Raw genomic sequence first — 15,132 nt, 5'->3', positions numbered from 1 at the left:
GGAAAAAAAAAACAAAAAACTTGGATAGTGTCTCAAAGACAGAGTGCAGGGGCTGCTGAGAGTGGAGAAGAGAAGAAGTACTCCAGGAACTCAGGGGAGGATGCCGTGAAGAAAGGTGCTCTGGAGCATCAGAGGGTGAGGAGTGGTTAACTAGGTACAGAGAATGGGCGGTAAGGGGAGAAACAGCGCCAGGAAGAAGGAAGAGCCTCACAAAGCCCACAGAGGGAGGCGCGGAGTGTGCTGGGGAATGAGAGGAGGCTGCGTTCCTTAACCGGGATGGAGGAGCAAGCCACCGAAACTGACCCTGTGAAACTTAAGCCCAGCAGGCAATGATTGGAAGGAGACTGAGCAATTCACAGCATCGCTGGGAAGGCCTAGAAAACCAAGGGAGTCCACACCTCAAAAACCCTTAGCCAACATCAGCAGTCTGGTGGGGATGGCAGCTCCATTGTTTTAACCGAGGCTTCAGAACTCGCATCACCCACGCCCTCAGCACAGGGCTTCCGGCGCCACCTCTGGCATCTCCGTCACCAGTGCCCTGGAGACGGGCAGAGGCCGCTTCTGCCACCATGATGAACTTTTATCTCATCTTCTTTTCCCTCCTATGCCACTACCCCCAGGCGGGTACCTCTGATTGGCCAACCATGCTCTCCTTTTAACGGCAACCCACTCCAGTGTTCTTGCCTGGAGAATGCCAGGGACTGCCGAGCCGGGTGGGCTGCTGTCTATGGGGTCGCACAGAGTCGGACACAACTGAAGCGACTTAGCAGCAACAGCAGCAGCAAGAGTTTATATCTAGTTTTTTTCTACTTCTAACGCAGGACACGGACTGTTTCTCATCAAGATTTCTCAGACAAAAAACTCCTCAAACACGGAAAGAAGGTTCAGGTGCTGGGCACACAATAACACCACAGAAGGATGAGTGCCCCTAAAATTGTCTAATCGTCTCAGGCGTGTTCATCTCGCCTGCCAGACGGAATCGGGATCTCCCTGGGGGAAGGACCTGTGCTTCCTCTTTCCTCCTAAGCTCAGCCGTGACCAACAGCACTGGCCACACACTCCCTGCTCGATAAATCCTTGTTGACTTCAGTCTGGTTCATTCTGCAAAGGTCATTTCATCTGACCTCAACTGGGAGATGATTTTCAAATGCAAAATACAAATGACTCAGCCCCGGAGTCAGTAACACCTGCAGATAACCATGTCACTGGGCTGTGCAGAACCTCTGGGCACCGGGAAACATCCTGGGATATGAGAAGGTAACAGAATGGGACTGCTACCTGATGTACCTGTCACTTCTCAGGGCCTTAATGCCTCCAGGGCAGGAGGGAAGCTTGTGTCTTAAAGATGCATTGGGCAATCCACTTTTGGGTAGTGGTTACTTAGGTGAAAAAGTGTCTTAAAAAATGAACAGCTACACAATCAGCTGCAATGAATGCCTCGTGGCAAGGAATTTCTTCTCTCCTTTTCTTTTACAGTGCTTTGGCGGAAGGAGTGCTAGATTAGGAAACAGAATATCTGAGGCTGGCTCTGGGCTTCGTAGACATGAGGCCTTGCTCGAGTCCTAGGATTCCCTGGACTCTCAGATTCCCATAAAATGAGCATGATAATTTACTGGGGTGCAAACTGCGAAAGGCACCAGTTGTTGCTGCTTGCTCCTTCTTGCTTTTTCTCTGGAAAATTTTTATACCCTTTCTTCTAGAATGATGATTCTTAAATTTGATCATATATCAGAATCACATGGAAGGCTTATTAAAACACAGTTCCTGAACCTACCTTTAGAGTTGCTGATCTTAAAAAGCTGGGAGAGTGTTTGAGAATTTATATTCCTAGGTATCTTCTAGGGAATGTTGATGCTATTGGTCTAGTGACCACACTTGAAGAACCACAGTACTAGAAACCAACCCTCTGTTATGCTCAAGTCCATGGGGTAAGAGGTTCATTTCAGCCTCTGGCTCCAAAGATGGGAACAGAAACCAGGCCTGACTAACTAGTTTATTCATGTCACCTAGCCACAGAGGATGACTTGGGGTGGGCAGGAGAGCCATGTCAAGCCAATGGGCATCTTTCTTCAAAGGTTGCTCAAGCGGTAGAATGTGAGTCTGAATTTGCTGGGGGCTATCTTGACCTCCTGATGGTTAGCAACAGAGGAAGTCAGAGCATAGACATGCAAAACTCAAGATTCCTCAAACTCAGCTTGAGCTTCTCCAGTCATCCTTGAAGTGTGCTATATAAGGTCATATATTTTCTTTTTGCTTCAGCTACTTGGAATTTCTGTCACTTACACTCAAATAATATTGAGTAGAATATACACTTAACTTCCCAAGAACAGAGTGTGGGTTTAGTCCCTTAAGATACAAATTAAAAAGCTCCAAGAAGTCATAACTGAGACAATGCCTAGATAGGAAAATTATGAGATGGTGATACAGTTCCTTAAGGACTAACTGTGTCAGACTTTATTTTGGGGGGCTCCAAAATCACTGCAGATGGTGATTGCAGCCATGAAATTAAAAGACGCTTACTCCTTGGAAGAAAAGTTATGACCAACCTAGATAGTATATTCAAAAGCAGAGACATTACTTTGCCGACTAAAGTCCTTCTAGTCAAGGCTATGGTTTTTCCTGTGGTCATGTATGGATGTGAGAGTTGGACTGTGAAAAAGGCTGAGCGCCGAAGAATTTATGCTTTTGAACTGTGGTGTTGGAGAAGACTCTTGAGAATCCCTTGGACTGCAAGGAGATCCAACCAATCCATTCTAAAGGAATGGGATTTCCCTGGGATTTCTTTGGAAGGAATGATGCTAAAGCTGAAACTCCAGTACTTTGGCCAGCTCATGCGAAGAGTTGACTCATTGGAAAAGACTCTGATGCTGGGAGGGATTGGGGGCAGAAGGAGAAGGGGGCGACCGAGGATGAAATGGCTGGATGGCATCACGGACTCGATGGACGTGAGTCTGAGTGAACACCAGGAGATGGTGATGGACAGGGAGGCCTGGCGTGCTGCGATTCATGGGGTCACAAAGAGTCAGACACGACTGAGCGACTGAACTGAACTGAAGGACTAACTTGCCAGACAATCTGAGAACAGCACACCAGAAACCACTATGATAATTAGAAGAATAGTAAGGAACCTTTGCTGAGCAGTCAATGAATATCAGGCTCTCTGTTTAAAGACCTCATGCATCATCTAATCTAACCCACACAATGAGCCTTGAAGGCAAATGCTATCATAATATCAGCTCAAAGATAAGGATACCAAACCTCAGAGATTTTAGGAAACTTGCCAAATTTACCAATCAGTAAAAGACAGTAAGAAAAGAAAAAAAAAGGGGGAGGGAGCCAATTCAATTGGCCTGACTCCAGAAGCCATATTCTGTTAACCTTGTGAGATGCAAAGTCTTAACCTCCCATTTTAATTCAGAGACCACATCATCTTGCGGACATAAGGATCATGCTTGGTTCAAATAAAGGAATAAATATGGGCCCTTTGGAAAACAAGAAAGCTCACAACACAGTTTGGGCTTAAGAGGACTGAGAAGCATCCAGTTGACTTCAATCTGGCAGGGTGGTGCAAAGCTTCTGGAGTTGCCTGAGGGTTTGGAAATAACTGCTTCTGTCTCTGTGGCCAACTGATCATCTTTGCCTGCCGTGAACTCTGTGCAATACCCACTTCAGGGACTGTGAAAAAGGCAACTGAACGTAGCATCCCCAGATCCTTTCCTGTCCTGACATCAACAAACTCTTAAAGGGCCCACTTATCTCAACTCATTTTGTTAAATTGATAGCTGCACAAATCTGTGGCCTGCCTAATTTCTCTAATCAGCATTCCCCATCAGTCTGCCTCTAAGTGCCTGTACCCAAAACAGAATTTCATAGGCATTCCAAAGATCCTCAATAAATATTTTATTGATGATCAATTTCCACCACCTCAAAAATATATACTCGATGGTTTGCTTATATAAACAGATCGGGTTTTTAAATAACTTTCAGCCCTTTTCAGTATGCCCTGGTGACTCCATTGCACAATTTTTCTACTCTTCAATCTGTATTTGTTCCAAGGTACAATGGCCGCCTGAGTCCTCTTGTGTATACAGTGGAGATGGTAGACTTGTATGCGGTGTTGACCGATCACGCCTTATTTATTGCCTGCATGGATTCTTTCACCAACTTGCTACCCTGAATTCCGACCCCCATTCTCACTCCACACACCTAGATGACGCTTCTCTGGGCTGCGGGGATATCTTTCTGAAACACCAAGATTCTTTGACTCATAAGCCAAAAATCTGCAAGCAGCTGACCCTAGTGCCTGCGCTGTTAACGCCTTCACATACTCCTCCTAAAGCTTAGTTTCGGCATTGCTTCCTTGCAGCCACACCCCGACTATACATTTAGCTTCCACTGTCCCATCCCTGGTCAGTCCCGGCCAGACCACTGCTTCCCCAATTCAGACTCTGAACCCTTTGCTAAGGATGCTTTCTTGGTGTTGAAGAAACCATCCTCCTGCACCGTCTCTGCCCATCCAGACACTACTTGTCCTTCCAGTTCCAGCTGAAAATCTTCTTCCTCCACGACAGTCTCCTATCCCCTGAACTGTAGATAACATCTGCCTCCTCTGGACTTCCACAGCACCTTTATTGCTCCTCTCTCACGGTTCCTAGCCCTGTCTCTATTATAGTTATTTATAGACAGAAATCTTATCTCCCCCGCTACTCTATAAAATCTTGGAATACACAGCCCTTGTGTCATCCATCAACATATTCTACACTAGACCTGGCTTAGTACCTTGCACATTCGGGAAACTCATATATGGAATAAATAGATAAACTGATGGGGTTCTGCGATGTGACCCTATCCCCCAATCCCCCTCTTATAAACTGTAACATTGATGGAAATTCCACAGTATAAGATTAGTTGCCCTGGGCTGCCCCTGAATACCTATTGCAGGGGTATCTCATTAGCCCATACTTCACAACAAATGTCTCCAGTGATGTGGTCAGTGGCCCAGTACCCCTGGAGAATTTGGGGATCCAGTCTGGAGCAGCCCCCCATCAGCACGATTTTTCAAAGTATAATGCTTCATCTTTTAAAATTCATGTGTGTTTTAAATTCTATTCTGTAAGATATCAATTTTTACTTAATAGAATATTCCCTCTTAATAGAAACGGTCAAAAGGCCCCAGACATGCATGTCAGGTATGCCCTGTGGATCTGAACACTTTCTAGCTCCTCATCATAGACGATGTTACTCCTGATGGCAAGGCACAGGATTAAAGGACCTGAGTCATTCATATATTTCTGTGAATTAAGGATCCAGCTCTTTTCTAGCTGAAGGCAAGGGGACGACAACAGGAGATATAAGATACTTACCAGGGACCGATGAGCACTGTGTTTCTGCAAAACAAATCTGGGGAGACCGGCAGAGAGGATGTCCTCAGCATGGGAGACTAGTCAAGGTGCGCTGAGACCTTAAGTGAGGAGAGAGTCTGATCTGGCCAACCACTGTCCAAATGGCGGTTCTGCTATGGCCTCTCCTCTCCCCGTGGAAGTTGTGATGGTCTGTGATGGAGAGGTCATCAATTCATTTTCTTATTGGAAGCTGAGCTAGCTCATCCAGAGCCTGGGGGCTGTCAGCACAAGATTGTTAATGAACATGTTTCTTGTAGATAATTATAGGAAAGGGAATATTGAAAGCACTTAAAACATTTCATTCTTTATAATTCATTAATTATATTGCAATTATCCCATGTTCAGGAGCTGTTCAGGAGGCTGGATTCCAGCTATTCCTGTGAGGCTCCATGGGCAGGAATGAGGGTTGAGGGCTTGGAGAGAGAGAGAGAGAATCTGCAGAGAAAAGCTCAGAAAAGGTTAACTGTGCAGATTCAAGAAGCTAATTGGAAACCTCTTAAACAAAATCCAGGTTAATAAGAGTTGAAAAGAACAACACGATTATTATGATAATTATCACTGTCCTTCCACCTACATCAAAGTTGCTTGTATTTGGGGACATCCATCAGAAGCAAGTTGACATGCCCTAAAAACATGTGGCCTTGAAGTTGAATCAAAAGATTCTGAGACTTTTAGAGATGGGACAAACCTTATGGATGGCTGTGAGGTGCTGGGGAAACAAGTCTAAATATTGTATCTTGCTCTGTGAGACCTGTTGCTTTAGTTCTGTCTTCAAGTTCTTAAATTATCCATGAAAGAGAGTATTAAGTAGATTGGATCAACAGCTATGTACAGGACCCTTACCATGTGCCAGGTATATAATGATAGTGATACAGATGAGGTATCTGTCCCCAAAGAACTGATACTCTACAGGAAACATGGCCAGCTAAATAGGCAATCATGTTCCAGATGAGGGTGTGTGCAAAGGAAGAATCTTCTATTCTGGTCACAAGGAGGGGTGGTGAGAACGCTTCCAGTGTGTTCACCCTCTTGGGTACACACGTATCACATTAACAGTATTACCCTACGTCTCAATCCTTCATCCTTGTAGCTTTCAGAAATTCCAGGCTGCATAACCCTGATAGTGATAGTAGACAACTGAGAACACTGCCCTCACATGTAACTGGAGCTACAGCCTAAAAATCTGCAGTTGGTCAGCTTAATGGTCACCGATCTTCCATCCTTTACCCGCGTTCAGCTGCTATTCATAGCTTCCTTTTTTGTCCCCTTGATCACGCCGCTGCCAATCTCTCTGGAGTACTTACCTCCATGCCACCCGTTGGTGATGTTATCCGTGGCAGCAAGGTACGCTTGATACAAATCATGTGGACCACAGTTAAGTCAACACAACTGTCCCAGTCAAGGTCCCAAATATGTCATAAAGCCCAGCCAAAATCAACAAAAACAATTTGTAGATGATTCACAACTGACTAAAGACACATGAGGGAACCTAGCTGAGCCCAAAGGATCCAGCTGATCCTAATCCAGATTGCCGACAGAATCATGAGCTAAGTAAACTGCTACTGTCTTAATCCATTATCTTTTGGGGTTGTTTGTTATGCAGTCCTGGGTGTTCATTGGCAGGACTGATGCTGAGGCTGAAACTCCAATACTTTAGCCACCTGATGCGAAGAGTTGACTCATTGGAAAAGACCCTGATGCTGGGAGGGATTGGGGGCAGGAGGAGAAGGGGACGACAGAGGATGAGATGGCTGGATGGCATCACTGACTCAATGTACATGAGTTTGAGTGAACTCCAGGAGCTGGTGATGGAGAGGGAGGCCTGGCGCGCTGCGATTCATGGGGTCGCAAAGAGTCGGACACAACTGAGTGACTGAACTGAACTGAACTGAACTGAATAGCTAACTAATACAGCAGTTAACTATACTACAGATCAGTTTAATGCAACCAAAGGACTACTGTGTTCCTAGTCAACAGGGCCATAATAACGAATAAGACAAGGTCCCTGTTCATAGAAATTTATAATCCAACACCTCTTAAGTTTTACTAAGTAACTAAAAACTGAGATTTTGATCTCTTGTCTGTACATCACTAGGTATCTGTGTTGAGGCTTTGCGACCCCGTGGTCTGTAGCCTACCAGGCTCCTCGGTCCATGGGATTTTCCAGGCAAGAGTACTGGAGTGGGTTGACACTTCCTTCTCCAGGGGATCTTCCTGACCCAGGGATCGAACCCGGATCTCCCGCATTGTAGGTAGACGTTTTACCATCTGAGCTACCAGGGAAGCCCCTGAAAATGTACTAAAATTTTGCATGTATCTGTCCATGTGCAATTTCTTTTTTAAGTGAAGGCCCTTGGTTTCACATTATGTTCTCAGAGAGATAAGTGACCAAGAAGATGTTGAGAATCATTGGCTGATCATCAAATCTAAGCCTGTTCACAATGCCCAACACTCACATGGTAGGCAGTCCAGCCTATTTTCACTGCTGACTCATCCAATCAGAAAGTTGTCCTCAAAATGATATGCTGCCAGAGGCCACTGAGGTTTACATGTTGGGCAATCAGTGTTATGGCTGTCTTTAATAAAGCTTCCAATAGATAAAGCTATCACTTTCTTGTCATCGGGAGCAGAATCTCTGCATGATCCAAAACACATTTTCTTTAAAAAATGATGGGCTTATCTCTGCCCTGATTTTGCTCACACCCACGATAGGTTTGGTAAATCTTTCTTCCAGGGCAAAAATACAAGTCTGTCATTTCCTATAGCTTCACTCTTCTGGCAACAAAGGCCTTTCACTCCAGCCAACAATGCAGAATATCCACCTTGCAGGTTCTTGTTCGAGGATTTCCCTGAGGTCCATCTGAGATTAAGGATCATAAAACACTGGTTACAACACCTGATGTCTGGGAAGACGGTCAGATAGTCAGACTAATTATTCCTTTTTCTAAATTAGTGAGTCTGTCTTCATTTTTAAATTAGATAACCAGGGGGAAAAAAAGGTAGAAGCTGGGTAAAGGACAGAAAAGTCCTGAATAACTAGGAGAGGGGAATCATTCTATTCCCAGCTCTTCTGCCATCTTGCTTAGCATCTTTGATCAAAATAAGCTACCATCTCTGAGTCTAGGTATTGTTATCTGACGCGCCAAGGAATTATAATCCATTCCCTGCCTGCATTCCAAAGGAGTTACTGTGATGCTCACGCAACCAATGTGTGCAAAATGCTACCAAACCAGCTACTAAGGTTGGTCTCCCATATCATGTGTTTCTGTGATTCACTTGGAATCTTTTGCCTGGTCCCATGTAATTCTGTCAAATGTTCACCTCTGGAGTTAAGGTATAGTGTATCATTAACAGTAGTAGATGAACAACATCACTTCCCCAGTCAGGCCCTCTGGGCAGCCTTCCCAGTCTCCCCCTGGATGGCTGGAATGGCAGAGTGTTGGACTCCTACAGTCCCGGTGCTTCTCTGGATTAGTGGGTTAAAATCACTGGTCTTATATCTTCATTAACAGCTGCTATAATACGGTGGTTCAAAGTGTGAACTTTGGAATGACACTACCTGGGGTAGAATTCCATAGCAACCACTTACTAGCTGTGTAAACTTGTGGAAATCATTTAAGCTTCCTGTGTTTCATTCCCCACCCCCCGCCCCCCATAGGCAAAATTGAAAAGATAATAGTATCTGTATCTCACCTGTTTGGGGAAAGATTAAAGTTCTCTAAACAATTCCTGCACTCAGTGGAGTCTGAAGAGAGCTCAGAAATGCTACCTGATATCATTAGGTCTTTTCCGGGCCAGCTGGGGGGCACCTCTCGCCTGTGCATTCCTCAGCACTGCTGCTTGATTTGCTGGTCAGTCGCTAAGTCACGTCCAGCTCTTTGCAACCCCATGGAGGCTTGTCAGGCTTCCCTGCCCTTCACTGTGTCCTTCACTGCTGCTTGACAGGACTCAACAAATATTAGCACATACGTGCACAGCAAGAATGAATGAGCGATGCACACTCGAATCCTGGTCCTAGTCGATCTCTAACTCCACGCAATGCCTCTGAAACACATTATTTGTCATTCTAACCCTCCATTTCCTCATCTATTAGACGTAAGCAGTGGACCAAATAATCACTAATGACCACTTCATCTCCAGAGGTCAATAACATGAGACTATGAGGTGAGAAAGAGATGAGTTATTTCACCCAGAGACCACTGGTGGGCCAGAAAATTTACCTAAGTGTCCTGTGAAATCTTCCCAGCATGCTGGCGAGTAAACAAGATTATCTCCATTGTATAAATGCAAAAACTGATGAGACTGAGATAGGTTGTTAACTTTGCTCAGGTCACACGGTTAGTAAGTCGTGAAGCAAGAACTTCCCCAAGTTCTAACTGAAGTCAAAGGTCTGTTTTTCCCACCATCCTCCTAAGATCCACGGCAGACAAGTGAAGATACTCCTGCCACAGCTTCTGCCTTTGAAGGGACGCAGAGGCGGTGAGCAGGGGCAGGGCAGGTACACCTAGCACAGGTGTGGAGAGACCTGTCATCTGACACCCACATTTAGACACATCAGCACCCATGTTGGGATCCAGATGGGGAAAGATGAAGCGGGGGGACAGGAGCAGCTCTAACAGGAGCCTTGAGTTAATTGCTATTTTGCTGTCCTCGTGGAAGGAAACATCCACTGTACATATTCACACAGCAAATGGAATTCATAACAATTTCTTTGAGTTGGGAATCACTTGTCCCCTCCTCCCTGGATCTAATCCAATGTCTGTATTTAACCCAGCGGGCTGGGTGGCGTTACATTTGGGTGATTATTTATAGATACCCTCATGCACGGTCTGCTAAAAAGCCACAGGGATTCTGCCAAGGCGGGGTGAGGGGAGAAGGGGGAGAGGAGCTCCAGATGTGCGACTGTTTGTGAGGCCACGTCTGAACCTTTCGTGGATAAGGAGGCCTGGGAACTCAAATATGCAGGAGATCTCAGCGTCTGCTTCTTACTTTTATTCCTAACTCCCAACACGAGGGAATCTATCTGAACATGGGGGTAGTGAGACGACCAAGCTTACAGTTGGAAGGAAACTGCCAGCCAGTAGCCTGATCTCCAGTCTGACATTCGAATCCTCTCTGCGGTATTTTCACCCAACAGCTACTTATCAGTTAGAACCCTAACCTGACCATCCGCTGAGTTGATGGATAGGAATTGAGAAACCACACAGGGATCCTGTGCTAGGACTGCGCAGACGAGGGGGTCCTGGTCTCTGCCCTCAGGTGTTTACATCAAGTTGCGAGGACGCCAGCTCGGAAAGTTACACGGTACCCAGTCAAAAGACAACTGTGGTCGTGGAACCGCAGAGCACAGCGTAAGTCCCGGGAACAAGGTGTCTGGCGTGGACAGAGGCTCAGTGAGTGGCGACCGTCATTATCCTTCCTGTCTAACCGATGTGGCTGGGGAAAGCTTCACAGCTGACTCGTGGCTATTAAGTTGTATTTCTCCAGGCATAAAAGGAGGTGAATAGGATGGCAAAAGAACGAAAGAAAAAACACGAAAGAACGAAAGAATGGAAGAATGGAGTAATAGAGCCTTTTCAGGGAACGGTGAGAAGCTAAGAGGGTCTGAAACACAGACTTCCTGCCGGGGAGTGGATCGAGGTGAAACTGGAAAGGGTAGATTGGGCTTTATGTGAAGGGCCTTGAATATCATCCTAAACAGAGACTGCTCACAATGATTTGATAAGCAAAGGAGTAATGAGCCTTTTTGTCTTAAAAATATGCAAAAATTATCCATATCAGTTGATATTATTCAAATGTCAGGATTTCTTGGGGATGACTGTTAGAATCTGATCACTATTCTCTCTAAGCCTCTATTTTCATATCTATAATGTGATTAAGATGCATTTTCCCCTTAAGGAGTTTATAGTCCAGAGCGGATAAGTACTCATACGGTTAGAGAGTAAGGCAGTTCATAATCAGTGTTCTTAGATGCGATAAGGGTCTTGCTTTCCTAGCATACTGGTTAAACACTGCAGCTGAGGACACTGCTGCTATTATCACTCTTCACTGATCACTTTACCATAGGAAAGCTGCTTGTCTAAAACACTTTACTATGCTTTCACCTTTAAGTTAACGCTAACAACAATCCGGTGAGGTCGATATCAAAGCCATTTTACAAACCAGATAAAGCTCACAAAGACTACTTACTACGCCCAAAGTTGCACAGCTAGTAGAGAGGAGCCCTGGTGGTTCTGACTCCAAACTTTAAAATCTCCTTAGAACCTATGGCAATCCTATTGGTACATCTTTGAAAAGTATGGTATTTCTTGGCATAGGCGGGGTGAGTTCGGAAAGGTCAGGTGTTTTGGTCACCTTTTTCAAGTGGTCTTCACTACTCTCAGAGCCTGTACTTCAGACCATCTTGAGACTCAACCTTTGTGAGTCTCCTTGTAACTCTCCCAGACAAACTGTAAATATACCACTACTTACATGATCAGAGGACAGTATGTGCATATTTTATCTGTCAGATATTAAGACTTATCTTAATAGAGTTGGCACGTGCATGCCTGTTCAGTCACTCAGTTGTGTCCAACTCTTCTGCGACCCCATGGACTGGAGTCTACCATGATTCCTCTGTCCATGGGATTTCCCAGGCAAGAATACTGGAGTGGGTTGCCATTTCCTCCTCCAGGGGATCTGTCCTACCCAGGGCTCAAACCCACACCTCTTGCATCTCTTGCACTGGCTGGCAGATTCTTTACCACTGTGCCACCTGGGAAGCCCAGAGTTTTCATACTTTTTAGCTACCTTAAAGTCACAAATGTGTGAAGCTTCCCCCTCTGGTACCAATTCTATAGTAACATTGGGAGGCTGTATATATTTTCTTAGAACCTCATCTTCAACTCGCTGTGCAGCCTTACAGAGATCACTAATTTCAGCAAAGAGCAGGTTAGACCATTAATATATTTGAGTCATTCTACCTGCTAGCCTTTGGGTAAGTGTCACAGAGCATGGAAACGGAGAGAGAATAGTTTTACTCCTCAAGAAATGCATTGCAGTAGATACAAAACTATCCGGATTAAAATCTCAAGAAAACCGTGCCACATGGCAGCCAGTGTCAATGTCCAAAAACAGTGGCTTGAGCAGTCAGTCCTGGCAGTGTGCACGAAAGAGGATCATTTGGCTGGGGTAACTGGTCCAGAAAGAAATCAGAGAAAAAGTGGAATGATGATACTGCTGAGAAACTTGACCAACTTTGTGATTCTCTAAAATTGACCCTGGAGATAAATATGCAGACTTAATGGTCACTATATTTTCATATATCTTTCTAGTCTCTGTATTTATATTTCACATGCCAACTGATGTAGAAATGCATTAACACATTGAAAAAGAAATCAGGAGAATTGGATTCTAGTCTCCCAGCACAGCCACTAACTGTACGACTGTGAGCAAGTTGCTAGACTGCTTCGGGCTAAAATTTCTTCACCTATAATGTGAATGACACTTAGCAGAAGATCCTCAAATTTCTTCCCAGTCTATTCTTTGTAATTATATGAGTTCGTATTTTAAAAAAAACAAAGAAGGGAAATGCACAAGAGAGAATTCAAGGGCTCTGCCAGTTGCACCTTTCCAGCGTAATACATTTCTGCTGTAGCACAAACACACTCTCCTCTCTGTGGCAAAAAGGAAAAAAAGAATGTACAACAATTCTTGAAATACGTCCTAAATGTTCATTAGGTTCCAGTGACAACATTATAAATGAACATCAAGTGACAGTCTCGTCATCTATTAATAGCGTATAATTTTCGACAAGTGGAATTCTGGGACTTATGCAAATGAAAGATGGGGTCCTCTGCTATACTTCTTGGTAAACTTCCAACATGCTGACTTAATAGCTACAGCGTACTGAGGAATAAAGGAGCCACTCTCATATATTATAAGGGAGATAATGAATTATTATTCAAAAAGTAGGCTTGTTGTACTCATTTGCATATAATGTTTAATTTTTACCAAATGTTTCATTTTAATACATGCAAAAATGATCAAGAACTATCAAAATATGCTAATGAAATTTCTATTGCAAATATATTGTTGCCCTTGATTCTGAGGGTTTATTATAAAAACATTTGAAATTCTCAATGGTAAAGCGATTCTTTTAATAAAAATAATATTGAAAATATTCACACACTGTGGAGCTGAAAAGACCTTAGAGATCATCTAGTTAAACCCCTTGGTCTTATAAATGAGGCTACTGAGGCTCAGAGAGCTGGAACAATCTGTTCCCCGTCACACAGCAGACCAGCGGGGGGTCTGTTGTTGTTGTTTTAAGCTGCTAAGTCGTGTGCAACTATTTGCGAGCCCATGGACTGCAGCAGGCCAGGCTCCCCTGTCTTTCACTATCTCCCTGAGTCTGCCCAAACTCATGCCCATTAAGTCAGTGATGCCATCCTGCCATCTCATCCTCTGCCGTCCCCTTCTCCTCCTGCCCTCAGTCTTATCCAGCATCAGGGTCTGTTCCAGTGAGCTGGCACTTCACATCAGGTGGCCAAAGTTTTGGAGCTTCAGCTCCAGCATCAGTCCTTCCAATGAATATTCAGGATTGATGTCCTTTAGGATGCACTGGTTTGATCTCCTTGCTGTCTGAGGGATCCTCAGGAGTCTTCTCCAGCACCGCAGGTTGAAAGCATTGGTCCAGAGAGCTGGAACAATGTTCATGGTCACGCAGCATACCAGTGAGGGAGACCAGAAGACAGCCAGGGTTCCTGCTCTCCAGGTGAGTGGATTTTTACCAAGCCACATTTCCTCAAACAGGCTTGGTGCTTCAAACAGGCATTTAAAATGCTCAGAACTGTATCCAGTTTTGTAATCAGCTAATTCTTGTCAGATATTTGGACTTGCATGGGGACTAACATACACGATAGAGTTGGGGGACAAGGGTAAGGCTGCCAGGCCTATAGATGAAAATAAAATACAAAATTGTCTTGTGAAACAATATTTCCTAAACTATGTCATTCAACCACCATCTTCATGATTTTTATTATTTATACTCCATTTATATTATTTACTTATTTAAGACTTACTTAAGTCTTAAATAAACTTGTGAAATAAAATAAATGTTTTTATTTAAAGCATTTAAATAAATGCTTATCAGTTCAGTTCAGTTCAGTTGCTTAGTCGTGTCTGACTCTTTGCGACCCCATGAATCGCAGCACACCAGGCCTCCCTGTCCATCACCATCTCCCAGAGTTCACTCAAACTCACATCCATCGAGTCGGTGATGCCATCCAGCCATCTCATCCTCTGTCATCCCCTTCTCCTCCTGCCCCGATCCCTCCAGCATCAGAGTCTTTTCCAATGAGTCAACTCTTCGCATGAGGTGGCCAAAGTACTGGAGGTTCAGCTTTAGCATCTTTCTTTCCGAAGAACACCCAGGGCTGATCTCCTTTAGAATGGACTGGTTGGATCTCCTTGCAGTCCAAGGGACTCTCAAGAGTCTTCTCCAACACCACATTCCAAAGCATCAATTCTTTGGTGCTCATCTTTCTTCACAGTCCAACTCTCACATCCATACATGACCACAGGAAAAACCATAGCCTTGACTAGACGGACCTTAGTCGGCAAAGTAATGTCTCCGCTTTTCAATATGCTATCTAGGTTGGTCATAACTTTCATTCCAAGGAGTAAGCATCTTTTAGTTTCATGGCTGCAATCACCATCTGCAGTGATTTTGGAGCCCCCCAAAATAAAG

Source organism: Ovis aries, chromosome 2 (assembly GCF_016772045.2).
Source record: "Ovis aries strain OAR_USU_Benz2616 breed Rambouillet chromosome 2, ARS-UI_Ramb_v3.0, whole genome shotgun sequence".
NCBI lineage: Eukaryota > Metazoa > Chordata > Mammalia > Artiodactyla > Bovidae > Ovis > Ovis aries.
This window is presented reverse-complemented; position numbering follows the sequence as displayed.